The sequence below is a fragment of the Myotis davidii genome, unplaced genomic scaffold (assembly GCF_000327345.1).
Source record: "Myotis davidii unplaced genomic scaffold, ASM32734v1 scaffold125, whole genome shotgun sequence".
Classification (NCBI taxonomy): domain Eukaryota; kingdom Metazoa; phylum Chordata; class Mammalia; order Chiroptera; family Vespertilionidae; genus Myotis; species Myotis davidii.
The window spans coordinates 5,839,525-5,854,350 of NW_006299390.1; the positions used below are offsets into that span (position 1 = coordinate 5,839,525).

A 14,826-nucleotide genomic window follows, 5' to 3' on the forward strand; every position below is an offset into this window, starting at 1 on the left:
GGACTGTTTGGTCTCGGGAGTGTTATCTGTACAGAAGGAAGGCTATCAGAATACAAGGAGGAAATCTGGTGAGTACATGAAGATACATGTTTAGTTTTTTTATTATAATTCTAGATCCATAGGCGACAGTCACATTATTACCAGGATGTAATGGCTATTTCCATAGTAATAACAGTTTAAGCAAATGGACCAAACAGCCTCACGTGTAACCTAATGTTTAATTTCAATTATTACAAGAGCCTGCAGTTCTGGTGAGCATGGTTCTTATTTACAGCGCTATCAGAAAGTTCATGAAAGGGAAGGGAAGATGAGAATGATTCTTGAATTTTAGTAATGGGTATGAACTCTAAGCAGGACTTGGTCTGTCTAATGGCCCCTCTGATACTCCGCGGCATGGAAGCAAGCAGATTTACAAAGGCAAACACAGAGATTAGCTCTAATTCTCCTGGAATACACTTGGCATCATCGATAGCCTTAGAGGCTATTTTTAGAAGATTTTAGAAGGTCTTTTAAGGTCATTTGGCTTGTCCCAGGTTTTTTTATTTCTGACAATGAAAGCCAATCACATGTGCTGGCTTACAACAATTCAAAAAAAAATTTGTAATGGCATTGTGGAGAAATGGTGTGATCCAGGAGATTTTGCGTTGCATGTAGGATTCTAAACATTGGAGGCTGATTTCTGGTTTTGTCACTGACTTGCTAGATAATTTTTGCAAGTCATTTAACTTCTGCATATCTATTTTTTTATTTCTACAAAAAGGGGACTATAATCTTTAAAATCCATAAGCTCCTCAGAAGAATATGTTTATCTCTGTTCTATTAATAGAACTTGAAATATTTTTTCCTCTGAGACCATGCTAATTATAATTGTATACTGTTTATGTATTCATAGTGTGTATAGTGCTTAAAAATAGAACTAGAATTGCCCTAACCGTTTTTGCTCAGTGGATAGAGTATCCGCCTGTCAAGGGTCCCAGTTTCGATTCCGGTCAAGGGCATGTACCTTGGTTGCAGGCACATACCCAGTGGGGAGTGTGTAGGAGGCAGCTGATTGGTGTTTCTCTCTCATCGATGTTTCTAACTCTCTATCCCTATCCCTTCCTCTCTGTAAAAAAATCAATGAAATATATTAAAAAAAAATAGAACTAGAATATAAAAACTCACCCAAAGTCTTAAAATATGAGAACAGTAGTGAAAAACAGGGTAATTCTGACCTCATGATTAATGATTTGAGCATTAAAAAGTCAAAACAGCACAAGTTTTCATGACTTCACTCAGGGTCTCCAAATTGAACTTCAGATTATGAGCCATAATCAATATTATAGAATATTATTTTAAAATTCTAGGATGTATTTTCCAGTTATTCTTTTTTAATATAATATACGTTTTTATTGATTTCAGGCAGGAAGGGAGAGGGAAGGAGAGAGATAGAAACATCAATGATGAGAGAGAATCATTGAATGGCTGCCTCCTGCATGCCCCCTACTGGGGATAGAGCCCGCAACCTGGGCATGTGTCCTGGACCAGAATCAAACCTGGGACCCTTCATTCCACAGGCTGATGCTCTATCCACTGAGCCAAACCAGCCAGGGCTCCAGCTATTCTTAATATTTGATCTATTTTGTATATTGTTCTCCTACCATGCTGGTCCCTAAAGATCAAAGAAATGACATGGTTTGTTTAATCACATAAAAATTATGAGATTATTCTAAGATATTTTATTCAATGTAAATAACCTCTATTTTAATTGTTGGCGATGACATTATTAAGTATATGAAGTTCTTAGATTTAGTTATAGAATCAATATTAACTTAATTTCCCAGTGCTTTAATCAGTTTCTGAATGTTTCTAGGTTTTCCAATAAAAAGCATCTATTAGAAATGAACAGCCAAGATTAATTCATCAACAACACAAACCCTACGTCCCTATAATTATAATTTTCCTTCCTTCTCAAATTCCCAGTTTCTACGACAGTCTCTCAAAAACTTGGATCCTTATTTCAACTCTTTCATTTTCCTGTCTTGTATTATCTTCATCAGGTATAATATTAATAAAATAATTCCCATGTTCCAGATAATGTGTTGGATACTGGTAATATAGAAAACAAGAAGATATGACTCTTGTCTTAATGGATTTTCATGTATTTGACTCTGCAAAAAGTTACCAAGTCCCTCCAGTTTTTCCTTTCAAATGTCTACACCCTGTTTGCCATTTCAACTGGTCGAAATCTCCAGCACCTTGGTCATGAATTAATAAAACATCTCCTTCATGGCCAAATTAATTTCTTACCCTGTTATATTCTATAATAGTAATTTCTCTCATTACTTCCCCAAATAATGATGCACACCATTTTTATTTTAATGTTCCTTTTAGGCCTATGTTTATCATTTGTTTGCTCAAGAGCCAATCATTTTAATGTACCGTATTTAACTCAATAATTAAGGCAGATGTCCAAATAATATTGCTTTCACTAATATCCAAAATGAAATTTCAACTCCAGAATAGCCAGCTTTTTGCTACCCCACTACTGACCATCCCAAGACTGACTTTTCTGTGGCTTTGTTCATGTTTTTGTTTCTCAGATATGAAAGGGATGCCAATATTCACATAAATTCTTAACATCTCCTTTGAAGCTGAAGTTCCATTATCTAAAAATTCCAGCTTTGGCCCTAGACACCTTGGCCCAGTGGATAGTGTGTCAGGCTGGGGACTAACGGGTCCCAGGTTTGATTCCAGACAAGGGCACATACCTCGGGTGCAGGCTTCTTCCCCGCCCAGACCCTGGTGTGGGGGCTGGGGGCGTGCAGGAGGCAACCAATCAATGTGTTTTTCTCACATCAATATTTCTGTCTTTCCTTCTCTTCCACTCTCTCTAAAAATCAATGGAAAAAATATCCTCAGCTGAGGATTATACATAAATAAATAAATAAATAAATAAATAAATAAATAAATAAAATAAAAATAAAGAATTCCAGCTTTGCAGGATAACTATATTCTCAATACTTATACAAAGCCTTATTTGTAGTACTTCTACAAATACTATAGTACTTCTCTGCAGTTGGATATTATTAGTCTTTCTTATTTCACCTATGTTATCTTGATGGCAGGATCAGTACTCTCCTGGCTCTTTACCACACCCATGTTGGTTGGGCACAAAAGCTACAAAATGAAATAAAAATTTTCTCAGAGTCATGATTCCCAAAGTGAGCATATACATCTTGACTTTAATTACAGTCAGTACTAACACTATTGAAAATTAACTAGAAATAAGCTTTCATGTGGCAACTTTCGCAACATTTTCTTCTTTTATTCCCTACTTCATTTATCTGTCCTGTTAAGTGAATTTTGTGATTGCTGATGTTTATATTTATACACTGGTATCTTGTAATCTCTCATAATTAAAGTGTGTATTATCAAAACTTACTTTTCTTTTCTAATATATGAGTTTGGCTCATATTAAAAATAAATTTCTATTATTAAAGTTGATTGAGAGACAAATTCTATCTTTGGAGTTTTTTAATAGGAAGAATGCTTCTAAACTGAAGCTACATCCTTGAGGCTGCATGCCTGGGTCATGAGATACCTATCTGGGAAGTGCACGCAAAGACAGGTGTGCTGAAAAAGGAGAATATTTCTTGTGAATGTGCATATGTGTGAGTGTATGTTTGTATGTGTGTAATAATAACAATCTTATCAAATAAAGAGGGGATATGCTAATTGACCCTCACACCATCGCAAAGATGGCAGCACCCACAGCCAATAAAGAGGGAATATGCTAATTGACTGTCCCCCTCAAAGATGGCCGTGCCCACAGCCAATAAGGAGGAAATATGCTAATTAACTGCCCCACCCTCAAAGATGGCTGTGCCCACAGCAACGAGATGGCGGTGCCCAGTCCCCTCAGCCCCGCTAGGGTGGCATGCATGTGGCAAGGCCTCAGGAGTTCCCCAGCCCCCTCAGCCCCACAGCATAGGCAAGCCTCAGATGGTGGCTGCCTAGCCACCCAGGGCTGGCCCAAGGTTCAAGCAAGCCTTGGATGTTGGCTGCCCAGCCGCTCAGGGCTGCCCGAGGCTCAGGTAACCAGGGCCAGCCAAGGCCTGTGCTGCCGGCAGTGGCAGCAGCAGAGGTGTGTTGGGGCGTCACCTTCCCCTGATCGCCGGGTCGCCTCCCATCTGAGGGCTCCTGGACTGTGAGAGGGGGCAGGCCGGGCTGAGGGACCCCCCTCCAGTGCATGAATTTTCACGCACCAGGCTAATAATGATGTCAACATGTAAGTTTAGTCTTAAAAGTATAGGCACTTACCAGAACATAAATTTAAAGCAAGTCTAAAGATCTGGAGTTCCTCTTATTTTACTTACCCTGACACTCTACCATTAATCATGGCAGTTCTAGCTCTTCAGTTTTACCTCCTATCCAGCATCCTTTAAGTTGTTCCCAACTTGAAAATGTCTTGATCATCTCAGTCATGGCCTCTGATCTGCCAGCACAAAGGTTGGAAAGTTTTCCATACAATAAACAGGTAGCATGTCAGCCACAGTGCCTGCCCTTCTTGCATTTGACAAGTGACACTTTTGCTGACACTACTATGAGTTTCATTTCCACATGCCATGCTTCACACATCTCAGGTGACACCATGCCTTACTCCCTTTATAAAAGACTTTTGAAGTTTTGTTCTGATAAGTGAACAAGTAGTGAAAATAAATGATTGCTAAAAAATTTTTTTTTAAATTTCCTTCCTTTATGATAATCTAGACAAATGATCATGGTAAATTGGGTATAATCAATACATACAGTTCTCACTCTCAACATAAAGCAGCCAACAAAAGTTTACACAATGCTTCTAGTAATTTTGGCTTTAACTTGTGCAAAATAGTAAGTTAGACACATAAAGCAGACAGATGATATCATACCTCTTAAATATGGCTCTAAGAATATAGCTAGGGATAATCTGCTAATTTCCTTTTCCAACATTCAGTAGTGAAGTTATCAAAGTATACAAATACTTGTTTGCAACATTTACTAAGATAAAGACATGTCCTAAAAATTGTCTTGATTAAATTACATTTCCATAGTTCTGAATGTGCACCTATTTGCCCAACTTTAGATGATCATGCTCCTTTTGCTTTGGAAATATTACTCAACAATAATGAGTACAATGTAAGAACTCTGACCACACTATCACAATGACAGTATAGATGGTTAACATTGAACTTCCAATCCTACAACACTTAAGGACTATTGGCTAAAAACAGAAACCAGTGAACCACTCCCAGTTAAGTATTCAGTTAGATATAGAACCAAGATGAGCTTCTGCTTTTCAGCACAGACTAGAATTAATTCTGATAATTTGTGAGAAGTTTTAAACAATAGTTAAGACATAATTATATGATCATTATCTGATAACTTAAAGATGCCCTCAAATTTCAATATTACTGTCATGCGTAGAGTGTAACATTAAAAGAGAGAATAAACTATTTCTTTTATAAAAACTGTTAAGTCATATAATAAATACCATTTTAGTTAAAAATCTACCTTCCAAATTGCAATAGAAAGAAAGGAGTAATATGATTACATATACAGAAAGTAGCTAATTAATCTGTAGGGATGATAAAATTATATACTACTTATATATAATATTTTTCAGTTTAGCAAACATGCATTATCCATTTGCTTTTTGTTTCAGTTTCCTCATTTGCAGTAGGACAATGGCTGTATCTACCTCATGACTGTTTCAATAAAAGACATGTTTATAAATGTAGACCAAGTACTCAGAACAGCGTCAAGCACCGTATAACTATTGCATATTATCTACAAAATAAGTACCTAGAGTGAGAATTGAGTAAATTCATGTAAGACACATTATGCCTGTCATGTAGTAAGCACTCAATGTGAACATTAATTACCTAAGAAGCAGGTAGCAAGTATTATTACTCCCATTTTATAGGTGAAGAAACTGATGATTAGAAATTCAAACAAATCCCCTCAAGGTTCAAACAGTTTTAATTATAAATATGAAAGTCAACACATTCAAATTTTGCCTTTTAAAATTCCTGTAGAATATTTCTTTGTTGACACCCCTGACCCTTGCCCCCTCCACTTATCCATTCTATTTGTTTCTGTGAATACTCACTGTGACCATTTCTCTCCGACAGGGAAAGTGCGGCTGCTATAATTGTGGCTCGGCACTCATATTTAATTGTTTCATTTTTGGTTTCTGTGGAAATGACATTTCTGACTTTCCTGCTAGGTTTGGAAATGTTATTCTAAGAGTGCATGTGGTTCTTCACAGACATAGAGGAGCTGGCCTGGACTTCAGCATTAGAAGACATTATTTAACTTGCTTTAGGTACAAGCAAGGATCTACTACTTCCTAGAAAATAGATACGCTCATTCTTAACACAGCTTGTTCCAAAAAGCATATTTGTCTTCATACTTTATTTTTCTGTTGGAAATATACCTAGAAATATATATGCTCTTGTCTTCTGTTTCATATTTCTTTCAAACAGATAGATTTTTAAAAAAATCCCCCACATACTTCACAGCCCACTCATTACCCTGGTTCCCAGGGAATACTAGGAAATGCATGATGTTCTATAGAGTAGGTGAATTCCTAAAATAATAGTTTGTTGATTTGATCTCAACAGGGAAATATTATAATATCATTGTTGAGCTGTTAAAAAGGAAACCACCTACAACTAAACAAAATGTATTCTAGGCAAACATCTGCAGAAAGAGCAATGAATTAGGAGAGCACACAGGAAGACCTAATCTAGTCCTGCTGTGAAAATCCAGGTTGGAAAAAAAGAAAGCCAATAAAACATGTACTGGATGCACTATCAGTCCTCAGAAAAACTAAACCTGATGCTCATTTGTCTATTTCAAAAAGCCCACAGGGCATCTGGCTTCTGAATCTGTACCACTCCAGAACTAAAGTCTCCAGGGATTTTAATTTCTGCATTTATTTTTAGGAAATCAGAAATACATAATGTCTGACATATTTGTTTTCACTAATGAAGGCTGATGCTAGTGAAGTAGGAGAATTCATTTCTCCATTAAAGAATTTGGTCACAGGGCACTAATAGAATGGCATGCATTCCAAACCATGCTCATACACAGTCTTGCTGCCCAGAGGGCGTTTCTCTCCAATTCAGCAATTTTGGTTTGGGGCATGGGAGAAAGATGGACTTTCAAGACTAGTAAACTCAGTTACTATTCCCTTATTTTTATGTCACTAATTTTGTTAGGAGTTGACACTGAAGAGAGTGACTGATGCACCTTTTAATTTTGGAAGAAATCAGAAGTTACACTAAAACTCTATTTACACCCTACAATCCAAATACTGTTCTTTTTTAATGTATTTTTTTTTATTGATTTCAGAGAGGAAAAGAGGAGAGAGAGAGAGATAGAAACATCAATGATGAAAGTCATTGATTGGCTGCCTCCTGCATGCTACACCCTGGGGATCAAGCCTGCGTGTGCCCTGATTGGGAATTAAACTGTGACCTCCTGTTCATAGGTCAATGCTCAACCACTGAGACACTATGGCCAGGAAAGTTCTTTTGATCTTGCTTAAAAAGGCTCATTTTGTGAGCTTTAAATTAAGATACACAAAACTAGACTCAGTTGTTATTTGGAAGAACAAGAATAGAATCAGCCTTAGGCAAATGTGGAAGAAAATAAAGCTTGAATTACTAGGACAATCAACACTTTTCCCTTTCCAGGCTTCTTACCATTTATATTCTTGTTAGTCTCTTGCTATTCCCAGGGGCTCATGTCTTGCACTAAAACTTTCTTATTTTGAAAGATACATATTATGATTTGAACATTTTTGGTTTCCTGCCTCTTATCCTGTGCCTTTGTATTCGTTAGGGTTAGACTTTTGACTGATATACCCCACCTCCCAGAAATGTATTGTCGATTCTCTTCTGATAATGATGAATTAAAAAACATTTTACGAGACATTTATCTCTAAAGCAAACCTAAAATTTAGAAACACTTGGCAGAGATTTATACTTACTGAATGACTCACTTGTCTCTATATAAAAGAGAACTTTATCAATATAATTAGTTACATAAATAACATGTTCTAAAACTAGTAATTCTCTGCATGTTAATATTCTCATACTGTTGAATGTGGAATAAATGTTTAATAATATCACTTTCAAAAATTTTTTAATAATATTTCATTTCAGAAAACCATAATTTGCTTTTCCATTCTTTTAAACAAATTTAAGTATTCAAGATGTCAAGATTGAAAGAAATTTGCGGGACTAAGCAGTCTTCTGTTTTTATAAGAAGACTATAGAATCAACAACAACTAATATCTACTAGATAGTTGCACGTGAAAGTTCAGATTTTGTATTAAATTGTGAATTCTTCTTTAGGAAACCATCAACAAAATGAAAGACAACCCACTGAATGGAAAACATATTCACCAATGATATATCAGATAAGGGGTTAATTTCCAAAATTTTTAAAGAACTCATACAACTCAACACCAAGAAAACAAACAACCCAATTAAAAAAATGGGTAAAGGACCTGAACAGACAGTTCTCTAAACAGGACATACAGATGGCCAACAGTCATATGAAAATATGCTCAACATCACTAATGATCAGAGAAATGCAAATTAAAACCACAATGAGATATCATCTCACACCTGTCAGATGGCTATCATTAATAAATTAACAAACAACAGTATTGGTGAGGATGTGGAGAAAAAGGAACTCTTGTGCACAGTTGGTAGGAATGCAGACTGGTACAGCCACTGTGGAAAGCAGTATGGAGCTACCTAAAAAAAATTAGAAATGAAACTGCCTTATGACCAAGCTATTCCCCTTATGGGAAGAAACTCAAAACACCTAATTTGAAAGAATATATGCACCCCATGTTCATTGCAGCATCATTTACAGTAGGCAAGGTTCCAAAGCAGTGCAAGTTCTATCAATAGATAAGTAAATACAAAAGCTGTGGCATATATACACAATGGAATACTACTCAGGTGTAAAAAAAGAAGGAAATCTTATCTTTTGTGATAGCATGGATGGACCTGGAAAGTATTATGCTAAGTGAAATTAGCCAGTCAGAGAAAGAAAAATACCATATGATTCCATTTATATGTGAAGTCAAATGAAGAAAATAAACAAATAAGCAAAAATAGAAACAGACTCAGAGATATAGAAAACAGACTAACAGCTGTCAGAGAGGAGGAGGATTGGGAGGATGGGTGAAAAAGGTAAAAAGATTAAGCCAAAAACAAACATAAAAACAAAAATACAAACTCAGGCACAGATTACAGTATGGAAATTACCAGAGGGAAAGTGGAGGGGGGCAGGGTTAGAAGACATAAATAGGAGATAAATGATGATGGAAAGAGAATTGACTTTGGGTAGTGAATACACAATACAGATGATGTGTTTATAAAATGTACATTTGAAACCTATAGAATTTTATTAACCAATGTTGCCCCAATAAATGCAATAAAATGTGTTAAAAAGGCAAAAAATGGTGATTTTTTTCTTTTAAAATATGACTAATAGAGCATTTTAAAATAAGTGCACTAGTTAAGGGCATTGAGATTACTCCAATTAAACTCCAGGTTTTGTACTTATTGAATTGTATTTATTTAAACTGGGTTCATAGCCTTTTTTTTCCCCATCTGAAGTTATCAGGCAGATTAAACATACACACACACACACACACACACACACAAACACAGCAGTTTCGCATGTTGAAATAACCTTACCTAATAATAGACAAACATGCAAATTGACCATACCTTCACTATGCCTTAAGCCATGCCCACCAGCCAATCAGAGGGACTATATACAAATTAACCGAACCAAGATGGTGGCTGGCAGCCACAGAGCAGAAGCAAGAAGAAGGTTTGGTTGCCCCAATGATGGAGAAGCCAAGCTTCCCGGCCAGCCGCTGCCTCCTCTCAAGGCAACAAAGTTTCAATTATAGAAGGTAAATAAACCCCAGATACCTGCTTCCAGCCACCATGGCCATGGCCATGGAGCTGGAGCGAGCTGGAGGCTTGGTTGCCTCAATGATGGAAGAAGCCAAGCTTCCCGGCTGGCCGCTGCCTCCTCTAAAGGCAACAAAGTTTCAATTATAGAAGGTAAATAAACCCCAGATACCTGCTTCCAGTCACCATGGCCACAGAGCTAGAATGAATAAAAACAAAAAAAGGAATGGCTGGGAGCTTCAGTCGCCAGGGTGTTTGGTCAGTCAGCCATCAGTCACTCACCTAGGCTGGCCAGGCACCCACTGGGGACCCCCACCCTGAAGGGGATGTGGGTGGCCTGAAAATGGCCCTCAGCCCCTCACCCAGGCTGGCCACACCCCCATGGGGTGAGGGTTCCCACTGGGGGGCTTGACCAAACTGAAAACAGCCATCAGCTCCTCACCCAGGCTGGCTCCCACAGGGTGAGCTCTGCTCAGTCACAAGCCAAGCTGAAGGCTGCCAGCACAGCGGTGGTGGCGGGAGCCTCTCCCGCCTCCTCAGCAGCACTAAGGATGTCCAACTGCAGCTTAGGCCTGCTCCCTGCTGGCAAGTGGACATCCCCCAAGGGCTGCCAGGCTGCCAGAGGGATGTCTGACTGTAAGGTTGGGCCTAATTCCCCAGGGAGAGGGCCTAAGCCAGCAGGCGGACATCCTCCGAGGGGTCCCAGACTGAAAGAGGACATAGGCCGGGCTGAGGGACCCCCCTAAGTGCACAAATTTTTGTGCACCGGGCCTCTAGTAAATTATAATTATGTTGCAGCGGACAAAGATGGCTATATACCACCTTACATATTTGCAGGAATTGGTCATCCCTGTTATTTTTCGATACTATGCATGTTTAGAATTCCATGTAACTTTTTTCTTGTTCCCTTGCAGCTCATCAATTCTTTGTTGTGGGATTTTAAAAAAAGTGCTTTACAAAAATTTAATGCCTAATTATATAAAAAAGAAAAGGGAATAATCCAACATATGGCACGTTTAATCACAGAGCTTTATCTAGCTAAATTAGGCACTTGTAATAAAAGTATATTAGTGAGTTATTTTCTGCTAAATTTTATTATGAACTATGTGTATTCTTTATTTTATTCAATTTATAGTAAATATTCTGAGACCCTCAGAGCACAGAGGGAGATGTAAATTAATTTCTATCATTAAAATTGAGGCTTTGATAATAAGTATAGTGTGGCTGAGGGTGTACAATAGAAATATCCCCCAGAAGTCAACTACTAATCTTCAGATAAAGCTATTTTCTCAAATTATTCTAAAAGGCCGCCTAAACTGCATTCTGGACTTCAGGAGAGTGCAACATAGGGTAGATAAATTTTATAGGGATAATGTTTTTAAAAAATGAGAACAAAGGGAGACAAATCTAGGTGCGGCTTCTCATGGATTTCTACATAAAAATTGATAGAAGTGGAGTGGACCTTAGATGTATAAAACAGACTCCTTTTTAAAAAATATTACTTATTTATTGCATTAAGAACACTCCCGAGGGGGGCGGGGGGGAAGGTCAATGGGGAAAAGGAGACATAGGTACTACTATTTGTAATATTTTGAACAATAAAATAAAATTAAAAAATATATACTGAAAAAAGAACATTATGTTAAACTATGAACAGCATTTCCAATAAAACATGAAAAGATTTATGTTGTATCTACAAAATTTAAGTTTCTCCTATAATAAATGCTGTATTTCTTTTAAACTAGAAAGATAAGGAATGTTATGCTCAATCTGTACATTCCCTCAGCAGCATTAGCCTGGAAGACCTCAATATTTAAATTGGACAATCATAGATGTGAATTTCCTGATCATCTCCAACAGACACAATTTTTCAGCCATCCCCATTGTATTTTACTCCCCGGACCTGATCCTGGTGGTTGACAGTATGACTGCAGGTCCTCCTACCAGCATCCCAGACGTTTACACTTTTGTCAGATGAACTGGAAACAAAGTGAGGATAGAACGCCACATTGAGCCCCCAGGATGTGTGGTCACTCTGAGTGCCAGCTAAGTTGGCAGGTTGTACATCATAGATCTTGATGTAGCCATCATCTGAAGCAGTGATGAAGAATGAGAACTCAGGGTAAATTTCCAGTTGCAATATCAAAAATATTGATGCTTCTGTCTATAACCCCAACTGGGCAGATACTTCCCAGCAGGACTATATGCAATACTTAGAGTGAATTTCCCACTCATGTCCAAGTAATATTCCTTTTTCCCACTTTCTACACCAAAAATGTTCCCTTTCCCCACAGGCGTTCCTGATACTGGGAATCAGGTGAAAAGGCCAAAGTCCAGGCATCCACCCATCCTGCATCTATAGACTATCTGTTTGCCCTTCTCCAAGTCCCAGAAAGGAATGTGAATATCGAGAGAATGGGATGCAGCCATTGGTCAGGGGGTGGCTCATGCCCACAGACACCATGGGCCCAATGATGTCCCTCCAGACTTCACAGCATGCTCAGCCTCTCATCACGCCATTTCTAGACCATTACCGGGTCATTCAGGGACCCTGTGACTACTGTCTCAGAGTTTTCTTTCTTGTCTGTCCCCCAGGCCATTGACCAAATGGCATCATCATGGGCCTGCTCTTGTTTGAAGAGAATATTGTACTGGTTGGTCATTTCCTCAGACAGGATGAAGCACTAAAGGCCGGGCAGCTCTGTCCTGTGATGGAAGGCTCCTTACCTAAGAAGACAACATGGTCCTTCTCTGGAAAAGTTCAGTTAGGACAGTCCATCCATCTATCAGGATAGGGACCTCTCCCACAGACACAAGCCCTCATCTCAAGGAGGCACAGAATATTCCCAGGATGCACCCTGAGAGGCAGCAGGATAAAGGGAGTCACAGAAGGCACCTGGGGCCTGCTCGGGTGCACCATGCCTCACCTGCCCCTCCCACCATGCAGGCCATCAGCAGCTCTGACAGCACCTCCCACCAGCCATGAAAAGACCGGCTCACAAACTCCTTTGTTAGATCCTTGTCCAAAACTTCAGGTATCTGAAGTCCAGAACACTTGCAGTGTTATAGTAGATTGTGAGAGAAAACAGGAAAAAGAAAAAACAAAAAACAGTCTAACTGAAATTCAGGGAAGCCACCTCAGAAAAGTTGGAGACAACCAAAAGTGAACAAATTAAGAACCCCTGGGAGTACAAGGTAAAGTAATGAAAATAAAGTGTGGTTTCTCGTTTAAAGGTAAAGATGAAAGGACAGATATGGAAAAGAGACTGTTTAACTGTTGGAGTGTAAAAGAATATCAAAGTGCATATAAAATACACATAACCAACAAAGCATCAAACAGATTGATATGTCACTAGGGCAAGAAATATTATTTGAAATACAATCTGAAAGGCAGAATTACACTTTTTTCATCTACGAAAAACATTTTATCTCGCTGACAGTGTTTTCGTCAAGGTTCATATTTCTCCCGTGGTTAATGTTTGTAAAGCACTGTGTAGTCTTTGGTAGGAAGGATTTATAAATGAACACTAAGTCAGTGTCTGAATAAATGATTTTTAAAAGAACCAAACTTCAATTTTAAGATTTAGTTTGGTTTAAAAATGTACTCTTGCTTTTGAGATTCAAGGTAGGTAAATCTATGTTATTTTCCTAAAATTAATTGCCAGCACAAAACACAGTTTTTTCTGAGCCCAGCAACAGAGTTTGGTGGATCCCAAGCCTGCATGGTAAGCCCAGTGGACTGGGGAAGTGCTCTCAAAGTACTAAATGTCCAGGCCCCACCCTTAGGAGATCCCAGAACTTGTTACATGTATACAGTCCTCCAGCTGTTTATGCAGAGCAAACAGGTTAGGGAATTACAGGTATTGTCCAGACCTGACTTTGACCACCCAAATCATCCATGCTCTACAAACGTAAGGAGACATTAGTGCTTACTGAAGAGAGACATTCACCTCTCTCTTATTGCAAGATAAATCAGAGTTGAAGTATCAATTTCAACCTTTTATTATCCTGAGACAGAACATTGATTTGAGATTTTAAAAGGCTTTCTCTACAACTATTATTATTATAAATGTCTTGATAAAATCATTTCTATCTTATTCATCTTCGTATCTTTAGCACTTGGCACACACTTTGGCTAAATCCAGACAAATAAGCTATCATCTAGTCATTTACAGAAAAAAATATGTAATAGTAAATAAAAAATATAAGATTTTAAAATTCTAGTGGGAAAGATTAACAATATACTCAGAAACAAATAAATACCTATTTATTTTTAAAGGATAATTTAAAGAAATGATAAGTACTAGGAATAAAACAGGACCACGTGATAGAAGGTGAGGAGAGCTGGGACAGGCAGGTATTTATTAAATGGATAGTCAGGAAAGGCATTTCTGAGGAGATGAGCTTTGAGCAGACAGCCAATAAGTGAACATCCGGGGATGGGATGATCCAGGCAGGCGAACAGCGAAAGCAAAGGCAAAGTACAGAATGAGCTCAACGAGTTTGAGAAACACGAAGAGGGGCAAGTATATGGAATATCAAGAGTCCAAGGTAAAGTGCTAGGGGATTAAAATATCCAGCAGTAGAAAGAGGGAATGGAGGTGGTGGTCTGACCTAGAATGACTTGGAAGCTGGCCTGAGGCAAGGCCGTTTGCCTTGATGGTGAAATGCGGCAATGGCTTTGGTTTCTGTAAGACCTGTGCCCCAGGACTGGCTCCACTGATTACTAGGGCAGTGACCCTAGATATACATCTTACTCTAACTCTAATTACCTTCTTTGGTAAAATAGGGATTATAATAGAGCAATAATGCTATGAGTAAGAATGCTTCATAGCATTGTTATAAGGATTAATGA

The 14,826-nt window shown here is 38.2% G+C and overlaps 1 protein-coding gene and 1 pseudogene across 2 annotated transcripts in view; both read right to left on the bottom strand.

Moving 5' to 3' along the window:
* The window catches only part of MAGI2 (membrane associated guanylate kinase, WW and PDZ domain containing 2), a 1,072,297-nt gene that overhangs the window by 819,398 nt on the left and 238,073 nt on the right, over window positions 1-14,826 (bottom strand). The window lies entirely within an intron of this gene.
* LOC107184850 lies at window positions 11,785-12,710 on the bottom strand (annotated as a pseudogene).